The sequence below is a fragment of the Biomphalaria glabrata genome, chromosome 3, assembly GCF_947242115.1.
Source record: "Biomphalaria glabrata chromosome 3, xgBioGlab47.1, whole genome shotgun sequence".
Taxonomy (NCBI): Eukaryota; Metazoa; Mollusca; class Gastropoda; family Planorbidae; genus Biomphalaria; species Biomphalaria glabrata.
This window is the reverse complement of record NC_074713.1, coordinates 9,602,315-9,616,386: the sequence shown is the minus strand read 5'-3', so window position 1 is coordinate 9,616,386 and position 14,072 is coordinate 9,602,315. Positions and strand designations below refer to the sequence as shown.

Sequence of the window (14,072 nt, the reverse complement as noted above, 5' to 3'; positions counted from 1 at the left end):
ACGAGAGCGCCCTGAGAGCTGGAGACAGACACCCAGGGACGGAAGCTGTCAACTAGGACATGTCCTCTAATCTGATTACAACAGGTTTGACTCGTTTTGATAGATCGATAGTCAGGGACCTTACATGAGAATGTATGATGATGATGTTGATGTGAGTGAATGAGAGAGATGGCGGAGGGGGAGGAGGTGGAGTGGTCTTCTTGTGTTTCGTAGAGTGATAAGACGCGAAAAGAAAACACCAGCGGTCCTCACACTTTATAGAGTGGTCACAGAGTTTCGTACGTCTCTTCTAATTACATTGAAACAGTAGGACCTGCTATGGCATGATGAGAGGACATTGCTTGATGCAGTAGGAGCTGCTATGGCATGATGAAAGGACATTGCTTGATGCAGTAGGACCTGCTATGGCATGATGAAAGGACATTGCTTGATGCAGTAGGACCTGCTATGGCATGATGAGAGGACATTGCTTGATGCAGTAGGAACTGCTATGGCATGATGAGAGGACATTGCTTATTCAGGACTTTTCACACTAAAAGTGAATCACTATCTACTCTTTGTTTACACTTTGATTTCAAGCCATGAAATGTATTTTAAAAAAAACAGAAAAAAGAAGAGAAAGCGATATATAGAAATGTGGTGGCGATATTAATATGGATGGCTGCCTGGTCGTGCGGTTTGCTCGCTGGACTGTCGTTTGGTCGCCTCGATGGTCTCGGGTTCATACACTGACCGCTCCCTTGCCTCGCCGTCCCAAGGGAAATTGGACCAGGAAGTAGATTATCTTTAAATCTAAAGGAACATCAGAAACATGTGAAACATTTTACAAAAAAACTTGTTTACAAACATCGTCATTCAGTATTGTGTTGCTGTTAGTTTTACTACTGCTATTACAGTTGTGAATATAGACTCAATATCAGAAGATTTAAAATATTGTTTTTAATATGTGTAAACAAGTTACCCTGCATCAAAAGATGGGGATACTCTGTCCGGAGAGAGAAGTCCGAATGCCATACCCTCCACTTTACTTAGGTACTCGCCAAACAGCTGACGCCATATATAAAAAAATGACGACCTAAGAAATTATTTGTTGTTTTACTTTTTTGGATATTCAACAAACCTGTTTGGATGTTTAACAAACCTGTTTGGATGTTTAACAAACCTGTTTGGATGTTCAACAAACCTGTTCGGATGTTACAATGAAAAACATTAAGCCTGACTGCATTGTTGTGATTGGTTCATGCACGTTTGAGAACCTCTACGTAGGAACGAACTACATTTTATTGAGTTTAGGTTTCTTTCCCGCCTTTTTTCTTTTTTCCTAATGCATTTCATGTTTGAAGATGTCGTTTTTGGAATTATCCTCTTGTCACGTGATACATTCTAAAAATAGAACTGTGTCACATGACAAAACTTGAAAGTTGTCAATACGATGAAGCAGGGAAAAGAAAAAAAAACATGACGGTTCTGTCTGTGGTGGAATTTAGTTGGTCAAGTTTGATTGTACTTGAGTGAATTCTGTTCTCATCTTGGGAAATCATTGATCACACACGCGCATGCGCACACACCTACACGTACGTGTCCGTGAGCTCTCTCACTCGGCATGGGATTACATTACCCGTTACTCTCCAACCTAACAGGCCGACATAGTTTAGATCCATTCTAATCCGCCAAGTTGTGCCAAAGTGAGCGTTCCACTGGTTCTAAGGTGTAACAGAACTGAGTGCTTGTCATGATTGACTCTGGTGTTGGACAAGGGAGACACAACGGCATGATACAAGTCTACTGTGTGTGGTGTTCGATTACCAGCTGTTGCTGTCAAGACCAATTTAAACATTATCTTTTAATTGACGTTAAAAAAAAAAGAGCTACACATGTTATTATGTACACTGTTAGTGTTGGCCCCCTTCAGACGTAACGACTATGGTTCATCTTGAAGAACACTTTTTCATGTGACTGTGGAGCCCTATTTTTGGAGAGACACTCCCGTCCACATATCGCAGGTTAAGGTGGCTTTCGCTTCAGTGGTAGAGGAGCTGACCATTTTTTTGAATTGTACGTTTTTCTTCCAGTGCTGAGGCCCATGTTCTTTCGCTGTCCATAGCTTTATGGTCACTGTCTCTCTCCATCGGGTACGGTCTAGAGCAATGTCTACCCAATGGTCAGTATTGATGTTCACTGATTTGAGGTCCCGTTTTATTACATCTATGTTAGCAATTTTTCGTATGGCATTTCTCAAAGAGCTGAGGTCCATGTTGTTCACTGTCCATAGCTTTCCTGGTCACCATCTATGTCCACGTAGACAGCTACAAGTGAGATTATATGCATAGTACATGCACGCACATATAAGTTATAGCACAACAAATATATATATATATATATATATAGAGAGAGAGAGATAGATAGATAGATAGATAGATAGATAGATAGATAGATAGATAGATAGATAGATAGATAGATAGATAGATAGATAGATAGATAGATAGATAGATAGATAGATGGTGACATACCTTTGAACTAAACCATGTCTCCAGGTGAAAATAAATATTTCTAATGCTACTCTTGTTGTGATAATTAACTGCTCTCCAATTTAGGACATTTGTCTTCTTGACATCCATTTCGAAATGAAGTCTTTGTATCGCACACGAAATGGGACACACACACATTCACTGTGACTTGTTTTTATTAAGGTCAGTGACATTCGCCATTGTTAAATTTTCTTTGCCTCTCCACGTGTTGACTTCGTGGATTTTTTTTTCTTGTACCAACGTCCATGTCCGTTGATGTTCTTTTGTTGTCGTCATGTCATCATGTCTGTCTTTCCTTGATCAGGGATATACACACACACACAAAAGTGATTAAGAGACAAATCGATCATCCGAACAATTTCCCCTCTCTATTGTTTGCATGATCCAATGTGCTAGAGCCCCATGCGCTATGTCCTCCCTCGTTTTTAATTTCTTTGTCACTCATCCATAAAACACATGAAATAAATGGGGGGGGGGGCGGGGGTAGGGCTGTGCGCTCGTGCGTTGAGTGTGAATTTGTGTTGTGAGGGGATGCATCTCACTCCCTTTTCATGTTGAGTTGAAGGGGAGAGCTGTGGGGGGGAGCAAATAGTTTCGCCCAAGCGTCGCTTGACGTAGGAGTCATGGTCTATGCAGTTATGTTTTTTTTGTTGATCTGTTCAACATTAGATCTTTTGTTCAATCTACAGAGCTGAGCTTTACTTTCTGTTGATAGAGTATACAGGAAGATAGCGTAAACAATACAACGCCATCCCTGTATTCCAAATATTCTAATATCCTGAACACAAACTGAGAGAGAAAGAGAGTGAGAGAGAGAGAATTGTTGACCGGAATTTGCGTCACTTCTGGCTAGAAGGTTGTTTTTTTTTTGTTGTTTTTTTTTCGTTTTTTTTTTTTGTTTTGGGGGGGGGGGAGGGTTTCAGATCTTATTGAAGCTTTACCTACATGACCGAAAAACTATCAAGAGCTGGATTTCTGTGTGTCCGGTAAAATGTACAAGCTATTTCCCTTATTCGATATCAAACAAAATAATTAATCACCAATAATTAATTGAGTAATTGAGTATTTTGATCATGTTTTGTTAGGTACAATAAAAGATTGTTTAAAGTATCAACTTGATTGGAGAAAGCGCGAGGGATAAATAGCGTTAACAATTATTTAAGGGGACTAAATCTAACAAATTTAGCCATATATGTGAATACTGAAGTATTAGTTTCCCTTGTTGCTATTAAACAAAATAATGAATTACCAGTAATTAACTGTCTATTTAGCTACTTTTTAAAAATTGATTCATGTCTTGTCTACGTCGAAGAAAATGTGCGAAGTTTCACACTTGGGTGTGGGAGAAATAAAGTGTACACACTTTTTACCAGACAGACAGTTAATATAAGCTTTGTAAAAATTGTCTCTTTCGCCAGTCTAGATATATCCATGTCTACGGTCCTGGATGAAAACTGCAGAATTTTCTTTATTTAGCTTTAGGAAACTCTGATTTTTTTCACACTTTGAGTAGATTTATTGATAGTCATATCAGATTTATTGATAGACATATCAGATTTATTGATAGACATATCAGATTTATTGAAAGTCATATCAAATTTATTGATAGTCATATCAGATTTATTGATAGACATATCAGATTTATTGATAGACATATTAGATTTATTGATAGACATATCAGATTTATTGATAGACATATCAGATTTATTGATAGACATATCAGATTTATTGATAGTCATATCAGATTTATTGATAGTCATATCAGATTTATTGATAGTCATATCAGATTTATTGATAGACATATCAGAAGAGAACATTTACCACGATGAGAACATCATCGTGTTAAGACAAGGTCACTTTGATTCTGACACGCCCTTCCAGGCACTATGCAAGACCCGGAAGTAAAAAGACTGTGTGATGTAAAGTCCACGTCTCACTATTCACTAAGTGACAGCTCTCCACTGACGTCGCTAATTGTGACTCGTCGCTGAGAATTGAATTGAATAGAGGACAGAGAGAACAAAAATAAGGAAAAGGTTGGGAGGGGGGGATGTTCCGGCACCAAGCGCCAGACGAGAGGTCAATTTATTGACCGGACTTTAAAGCACTTAATGTACTTTTAGTTCTGTCAATGTTTTACGGTGGTCCACGTGTCAACATGGGCCTAAAGTTGAAACAGACCATGTCACGCGGTCCAGAGATGGATGGGTGGCCAGAGAGTTCGCTGGCGATGCTATTAGCAGGTTGGGGATCAAGCGACGGTCAGGTCTAATGGAGTAGCCGACCCTGGGGTATGGTGGAACTTGGAGAGTTTATCGGTACGTTTAGATTATTAGAGCAACTTCTCTCTCTCTCTCTCTCTCTCTCTATTTGTCTGTGTGTCTGTGTGTGTGTGTGTGTAGGAGAGAGAAAAAAATGTGTGAGACAAGTTGACATATGTATCAGTAATGTAGAGAGAGAGAGCAGAGAGACAGACAGATAGACAGATAGACAGACAGAATACATAGATAGATAGATAGATAGATAGATAGATAGATAGATAGATAGATAGATAGATAGATAGATAGATAGATAGATAGATGTAATGATTGAAAGTAATTACTTAATAAAATAGTACCAAATTATTCTAAAATATTAGGCCTATTACACATACATTCTACTGAGATGCATATCAGATTGTTATAAGGACATTATAACCAATCGTCGCTCATAAAACTATCTTCAAGTCGAGTCTAGAAATTCTTGATCTAATTCGTTCACACATAAGTGGTCAGTGGTCGGCAGTAAAAAAAAAATAAAGCCAAGTACTCTGTGGTTAGTCCACGTGCTTTTGGAAGTCTAAGCCTCAGTGTGTCCACTACCCAAAGTCCACTAAGTCCATCTACCATGTATTCTACGGACGCCAGAAATGAAAAGTGCCTTCTTTGGGACCTTGATTAGTGCACTGTGTCCTGTCTTTAGTCCTGATCACGTAGCTCAGCAGTGAGGACATGACTGTCACAAAATGAGATTGAGCAGATCGAGTGGTCTCCCTTCCTTGTGACTCACGTCATGTGATCTCGAAATGTTGTTTTTTTCTTTGCATTTCCGGGTGAGTGGGGCCGGGGTGAAGGTCGTTTTCTGGAAATGTTTGCGTTAAGCCGCTGAGGCCGAGCCACGTGACAAGGGGGATAACAAGGGGATGGGAAGAGAACGTCTTTATGGCCCCTTTTTTAAACGGTATTTTATCCAGGGGCGTCTCGTTTAAGGAAGAAGAATACATGCATTGCTCTAAAGACATTTTTTAAGCCATCGTGTAATTAGTGTGAATGACATCTCATGACATCGTCTAGAGATGGTATCTCAAAAACCAAAAACCATCAAAGAAAACCTATACAAAGAAATAACTATCGCCAGTCTTAGAAAAACAATTTTGCACGTCCAAAGCAGTTTTCTGCCGCCACTAAAAGGTCTTATATCTTACCTAGTAGTATTTATGAATGGCGTATAACGTCTGCGCAATAACAGCTGGACAATCAGACTTTAAAAAAATTATGGTGGTCTATCTGTTCTTGAAATGCTTCATTATTGCATGAAGTCTTTTCCAGCGAGCTTTGCACCATCAAGTTCTAACTGCTAATAAATGTGCAAGGGCAGGTCTATACAAGACGGTTGCAAAATGTATATGTACATCTGTTCATGTGCTTAACTCTTTAGTGAAACATTTGAGTCGAGTACGGGAATTCCCGCTGAACCCGAGGTGAAAATGAAAATTTAAAAAATGTAAGCCACATTCAATTTTAAGATAATTATATTTGGAACAATGATAACGGTCAAACCAGAGTTTTCCCTGTATAGTGAAGTAGGTAGTATTTTTTTCCAAAAAGATATACATAAAATATCACATTTCTAGAAAAATTGTTAGAGACATTGTCAAAATACACCTTCCAGTTTTCACCCAGTTTTTTTTTCCAACCACTTATGAAAATAGTAGGAATTGGAATTGTATGGTTGTTGTTGTTGTTGTTGATGAGGATGTTGTTGTTGATGGTGTTGATGATGATGATGTTGTTGATGAGGATGTTGTTGTTGATGTTGTTGTTGATGATGATGTTGTTGATGATGATGTTGTTGATGATGTTGTTGATGATGATGTTGTTGAGGAGGTGGTTGTTGATGTTGTAGTTGATGAGGATGTTGTTGTTGTTGATGTTTTTGTTGTTGATGATGTTGTTGTTGATGATGTTGTTTTTGATGTTGTTGATGTTTTTGTTGAGGATGTGGTTGTGGATGTTGATACTGTTGTTGACTTTATTATTGTTGTTGTTGTTCTTGTTGTTGTTGACGTTGTTATTGTTGTTGTTTCTGTTGTTGTTGATGATGATGTTGTTGCTGTTGATGCTGTTTATACATGTTTTTGATTTTGCTGTTGATGTCGCTGATTCGGCATCAATGCATTGAGGTTAGACTTGAGCTTTGTTTTCTGAAGGCCTAAGGGCAGCAAGGAAACCTTCTCCCAGACACACACTTTAAAATGTTTACCACCAAAGAGATGAGATTAACTCGCACTGAGCAAACGATAAACGAAAGTTAGAGAAAAATAATTAAATTTAACTTTAAAAAAAAAAGATTTATGTAGTTTAGATGATAAGATAACTTTCTTTAAAAAAAAAAAAGTTGATTTCTTAATTCTGAACCCTACAGCAACCAAATTTAAACTCACTTTGTGTTTCATTTCGGCAGGTGTTATGACACCCTCATCGTCTGCTGCACTTTGAGAAACAGGTTACATAATGGCAGCGAGGTTGCTGAGGTCGTGAGTGATAGGATCAGTTTCTCTATGTGGAGTTTTTAACATCAGGAGAAACGTTTGTGACTTTGTTCAGTGGGTGAGTATTTATTGGTCTTGTTATCTTAAAAGCGTCCTCTATCTATCTATCTATCTATCTATCTATCTATCTATCTATCTATCTATTTATCTATCTATCTATCTTTCTATCTAATTATCTATCTATCTATCTATCTATCTATCTATCTATCTATCTATCTATTATATGTTTTTGTGATCTTACAATATATATGTCTATTGTACACAAATATGTATGTTTTCCTATGGATTTAGATATACATCCCATTAGATAATGATTAGATAGATAAATATTCAATGTTTGTGTGTGATGTTACGAAGCCCCAGGTCATTTGGAAGTTAGGAGGTATAGAATCAGATCTTTAGGCCTAAAACTGACCTGAAATAAACTTACCCACGACAATGAAACAGGGCCAATATCTGTTGCCTTCTCTTGCTTAACAAGAAGTAACATAAAAAAGAAAAAAAAAGGTAAATAGAATGTGACATCTTAAATGTGCAGCTTTGTTGATTTAGTATTGTCAAGAAAATACTCCTTTTTTTCCCACAGTTTTCTAAAGCCTATACATCGGTCTATAAATCTCTTAATCTCTGTAATTTTTGTTTATCTGAAACTCTATATTCCCAATCTCTGGAATTTCCTGTCCCTCTTAAGTTCTATATTCCCAATCTCTGGAATTTCCTGTCTCTCTTAAGTTCTATATTCCCAATCTCTGGAATTTCCTGTCTCTCTTAAGTTCTATATTCTCAATCTCTGGAATTATCTGTCAGTCTAAGTTCTCTGGAATTTCCTGTCTCTCTTAAGTTCTATATTCCCAATCTCTGGAATTTCCTGTCTCTCTTAATTTCTTTATTCTCAATCTCTGGAATTATCTGTCACTCTAAGTTCTATTTTACATGTAAAAAAAATCCACTTAAATTAAACTAGGTCTTCCCGCATTCTTTGCAGTTCATTGCAGTGTACAGGCTTAGTGTCGGCTATAACTCAGGGTTATTCAATCAACTACTCACAGAGTCGATTTCAAGGGAAAGTAATCTGCTTACATTGAATCACGACAGCTACCTAAAAATAAAAATGTTAATAGTTGTGTGCCCCTGGAATCTTTTTTTGTCAGCGCATGTCCGATTGATCAATGAATGATAGACGGTTCCGGAAACGCCCTTTGCGTCCCTCTCATTCAAGAAAGTGATGTTTTCTCATAAACCACTTTGCTTACCTCCCCTGAGGTGTTCTAGTCGTGTTAGCTTATTCCCCTTTGGTCGCTCACCCTCAAAGCTTTATTCTCACAATGTCCCAAAAAAGATAAGGAAAGGGAAATGGGGAAAGGGAGGAGCAGGGGCGGAGAGAGTGAAAGGAGATGGGCGCCAACAATTGTAAAGAATAGAGCGGGACGTTGGCCACGTGGACTATTTAGAAAGGATAAATATTTAAACAAACATTTTTTTGTTTTTTTAATTTTGTTGGATGCTGTTTCATTATTTTTTCTCTTTCAACATCTCTCTCTCTCTCCCTCTCTCTCTTTTTCTTTATCTCTATTTATCTCTTTTGTTCTATAGTGTTCAATCTGTTTGCTTTCTTTCTTTTATATTTATTGCTCTTTTCCTTCTCTCTTTATCTCTTTCTTTCTCTGTCTTTCTCTGTAAATATATTTATCTCTGACTTTTGCTATCTCCCCCCCCCCCTTCCTTTCTTTCTCTCTTTATTTAGTTCGCCGTTTATATATATATGTATTATCTCCCTTCTTCCATACCTTCTGATACCCAGTGGGCACAATGAACACAAGAATGTAAACAAAATATTTGGTGGCTTATTCTGTTCGCTTGGTGTTTTATGTTGTCTGTGAGTCTGTTGAGTTGTGAGTGTGTGTGAATTTTGGCGAACGGGTGTAAATAGTTGTGTTTCTGTTTGTGTATTTATTTATTTTATTTTGGGGGGGGGGGGGCGTCTGTGTTTTGGATTCGTGCGGCTCTGTGTGCGTGTGGTACAGCTTATGACTTAAGTGTACTGCTTAGACATCACGCCATCCCCGCTTGTTTTTTTTAGAAGGAGATTTACATTGACATGAAACAAGGACAGAAATGGTAGGACAGAGGACATGAGACTGAAAGATAGAAATGGTTGGACAGAGGACGTGAGACTGAAAGATAGAAATGGTAGGACAGAGGACATGAGACTGAAAGACAGAAATGGTTGGACAGAGGACATGAGACAGAAGGACAGAAATGGTAGGACAGAGGACATGAGGCTGAAAGATAGAGAATTATATATTTAAATATGTGAAAAGACTGAAGTAGCTCTAGAGGCATTGCTTGTTGGTACCGGTAGTCTAATTGAATATTCATTTATAAGTAACTCACTTTGGAAATGAGAGAGAGAGAGAGACAAAGACCCATAAAAGTGATCGATTGATTTGTTTATTGTGGAAATAATTTAACAGTGGCGTAGATAGGGTATAGGGAGGGGGGGGGGGGAGAATGTGAAAATCCTGGGGTACCCTACTTGAGGGGGTCCTCAAATGAGTGTTCGAATTTCTATTTACATTAAATATTAAATATTACACAAAATGAAGGGGCCTCCAAAGAGGTCAAGCCCCCCCCCCCCCCCGGGCCCCCAAATGATGGCCAATTCCTCGCTGTAATATAATAGTTTCTCTTATCTTTCTTGTTTATGCCATTTCTTTACGACCTTCTTTCTATTTCTTTCTTTCTTTTCGTTCTCTTCTATTTCTTTTTATTTCTTCATTCTCTCTCTCTCTCCCTCTCTCCATCTCTCCCTATACAATTACTCGCTATTCTAATCTTTAATAAAATATGTATGACATCAGAAAGAATAGAAGAACTAATGTCGCTAGAAACTTGAAGAAATTTCTGAAATAAACTTCACTCAAGCATTCAACATAAAATAACAGTCTAATCCTCGAGGCTACTTTAAATTCTTGCAGCGAGGAACCCTCGATGCCGAGATGCCGGAGCAGTCGATGGAGCCCCCAGGCGAATCTTTCAGACTTGCGTGGAGTAATATTATTTATGAGTGGCACTACAGAAGCCAAACTATCGCATTCTCGAGCATTGGACGCGGCCTTAAGAGACGGAACTTTTAAATAAGTTGACCGCGTGGGTGTGTGGATATGTGTGGTTGTGTGTGTGTGTGTGGTATGCGCGAGCGTGCGTTTTATTTTAAATTTTGCTTGCAGTCTCCTAGAACTAAATTAATGCGGCGGTGTGTGTGTGTATGTGTGTGTGTGTGAGCGGGTTGAGTAAGGATTATATGTTGTACAGCAAGAGACCTTTTGGGGGAGGGGTGTGGTGAAGCTAGTGGGAGCTGGGGGGTCGATACATAAATCCTTTCCTATTAAGTCGACTTTGAAAGATCTAGAGACGTGAGTTGAATTGTGTTCTACTACGTACTAGAGACGTGAGTTGAATTGTGTTCTACTAGGTACTAGAGACGTGAGTTGAATTGTGTTCTACTAGGTACTAGAGACGTGAGTTGAATTGTGTTCTACTAGGTACTAGAGACGTGAGTTGAATTGTGTTCTACTAGGTACTAGAGACGTGAGTTGAATTGTGTTCTACTAGGTACTAGAGACGTGAGTTGAATTGTGTTCTACTAGGTACTAGAGACGTGAGTTGAATTGTGTTCTACTAGGTACTAGAGACGTGAGTTGAATTGTGTTCTACCAGGTACTAGAGACGTGAGTTGAATTGTGTTCTACCAGGTACTAGAGACGTGAGTTGAATTGTGTTCTACTAGGTACTAGAGACGTGAGTTGAATTGTGTTCTACCAGGTTCTAGAGACGTGAGTTGAATTGTGTTCTACTAGGTACTAGAGACGTGAGTTGAATTGTGTTCTACTAGGTACTAGAGACGTGAGTTGAATTGTGTTCTACCAGGTACTAGAGACGTGAGTTGAATTGTGTTCTACTAGGTACTAGAGACGTGAGTTGAATTGTGTTCTACCAGGTACTAGAGACGTGAGTTGAATTGTGTTCTACTAGGTACTAGAGACGTGAGTTGAATTGTGTTCTACTAGGTACTAGAGACGTGAGTTGAATTGTGTTCTACTAGGTACTAGAGACGTGAGTTGAATTGTGTTCTACCAGGTACTAGAGACGTGAGTTGAATTGTGTTCTACTAGGTACTAGAGACGTGAGTTGAATTGTGTTCTACTAGGTACTAGAGACGTGAGTTGAATTGTGTTCTACTAGGTACTAGAGACGTGAGTTGAATTGTGTTCTACTAGGTACTAGAGACGTGAGTTGAATTGTGTTCTACTAGGTACTAGAGACGTGAGTTGAATTGTGTTCTACTAGGTACTAGAGACGTGAGTTGAATTGTGTTCTACTAGGTACTAGAGACGTGAGTTGAATTGTGTTCTACTAGGTACTAGAGACGTGAGTTGAATTGTGTTCTACTAGGTACTAGAGACGTGAGTTGAATTGTGTTCTACTAGGTACTAGAGACGTGAGTTGAATTGCGTTCTACTAGGTACTAGAGACGTGAGTTGAATTGCGTTCTACTAGGTACTAGAGACGTGAGTTGAATTGTGTTCTACTAGGTACTAGAGACGTGAGTTGAATTGTGTTCTACTAGGTACTAGAGACGTGAGTTGAATTGTGTTCTACTAGGTACTAGAGACGTGAGTTGAATTGCGTTCTACTAGGTACTAGAGACGTGAGTTGAATTGCGTTCTACTAGGTACTAGAGACGTGAGTTGAATTGCGTTCTACTAGGTACTAGAGACGTGAGTTGAATTGCGTTCTACTAGGTACTAGAGACGTGAGTTGAATTGCGTTCTACTAGGTACTAGAGACGTGAGTTGAATTGTGTTCTACTAGGTACTAGAGACGTGAGTTGAATTGTGTTCTACTAGGTACTAGAGACGTGAGTTGAATTGTGTTCTACTAGGTACTAGAGACGTGAGTTGAATTGTGTTCTACCAGGTACTAGAGACGTGAGTTGAATTGTGTTCTACCAGGTACTAGAGACGTGAGTTGAATTGTGTTCTACTAGGTACTAGAGACGTGAGTTGAATTGTGTTCTACCAGGTTCTAGAGACGTGAGTTGAATTGTGTTCTACTAGGTACTAGAGACGTGAGTTGAATTGTGTTCTACTAGGTACTAGAGACGTGAGTTGAATTGTGTTCTACTAGGTACTAGAGACGTGAGTTGAATTGTGTTCTACCAGGTACTAGAGACGTGAGTTGAATTGTGTTCTACTAGGTACTAGAGACGTGAGTTGAATTGTGTTCTACCAGGTACTAGAGACGTGAGTTGAATTGTGTTCTACTAGGTACTAGAGACGTGAGTTGAATTGTGTTCTACCAGGTACTAGAGACGTGAGTTGAATTGTGTTCTACTAGGTACTAGAGACGTGAGTTGAATTGTGTTCTACTAGGTACTAGAGACGTGAGTTGAATTGTGTTCTACTAGGTACTAGAGACGTGAGTTGAATTGTGTTCTACTAGGTACTAGAGACGTGAGTTGAATTGTGTTCTACTAGGTACTAGAGACGTGAGTTGAATTGTGTTCTACTAGGTACTAGAGACGTGAGTTGAATTGCGTTCTACTAGGTACTAGAGAATGGGTTCATCTATTTTGTTGGTGTTGGTGTTGGCCATTTTTTTAATGAAATATAACACAAGAGCAATCAAAGTTAGTAATATACCTTATATAATTATAAACCTTATATAAATTATATATTTGATATAAAGATATACTTGATATAAATGATGCAAAAAAATATGCCGGATATAAATCATATACATTGTCACACTGTATTTTTTTCGTATTTTTTTCGCCATAAAGGGAGATAACACAATGTCAGACTGTAGTTTAGCCACTGCGCCACTAGTTAATGTTCTTCCTAAAAAAAAAAAACAACTAATAAATACTCAGAAAAAAAAAGTAATTGACAATGGCAAATTGTGTTGGTGCGCACGGCGAATTGTATAATTCTGGCTAGGCGACCTAAATTTTTTGCTTGAAAAAAAAAATTTCTCCTTTCAGACCTTGCGATCTATAGAGCATATCATCTGTTTCTGTAGCCCACGGTTTCATGTGGCCAGCACAACGACTAACCACCTTACCCAATAGAGCTGGGTGGACTCAGAGGAAGATAAAAAAAAAAATTCCCTATCTTCACCAGGATTCGAACCCTGGACCCCCAGCTTGGAAGCCACTCAGCCACAGCGCCTCAGTTTTGCTAGAAAAAAGCAAGCAAATGGTCAAACCTAGATGGACATTCTTCCGGAGACCACGGGTTGAGAGACGCTCTCATCTCCCCATCCCCCCCGTCTTCAAGCTCGTCTTGGCCATTAATTTGTAGCACTGGTATGCTTTAAAGCTTGGACCAAAGGGGGAAAAGAAATCAATGCACATAAATGAGCAGCATAATAGACTGGTTGACCAAGCGCTGTCGTTGTGTTTATGCCCCTTGGCATTTTTTTTATTTTATAAAAGCACGTCTCAGCAGAAGTAACGTGACGTATTCTTTGCGCATGCGCTCTATAAACGTGTCCTTTATCTCAAATTTTCTAGCCATAGAATACATTAATCGAATAAAACAAGACTGTGCGTGTGTGTGTGTGTGAGAGAGAGAGGTGGGGGGGGGGGGGGAGAATGTTTCAGCAAACGCGCAAAATACTTCCAGAAATCAAGACCCATAAGTTAGGACGCGAATGGTGTATTATCCAAA

The 14,072-nt window shown here is 38.8% G+C and overlaps 1 protein-coding gene across 1 annotated transcript in view; it reads left to right on the top strand.

Moving 5' to 3' along the window:
- Positions 1-14,072, top strand: part of LOC106071369 (uncharacterized) — a 108,593-nt gene that overhangs the window by 40,604 nt on the left and 53,917 nt on the right. The window contains exon 2 of the mRNA XM_056024535.1: positions 7,251-7,396. The gene's annotated coding sequence lies outside the window, so the exon portion shown is untranslated. The remainder of the gene's footprint in view (positions 1-7,250; positions 7,397-14,072) is intronic.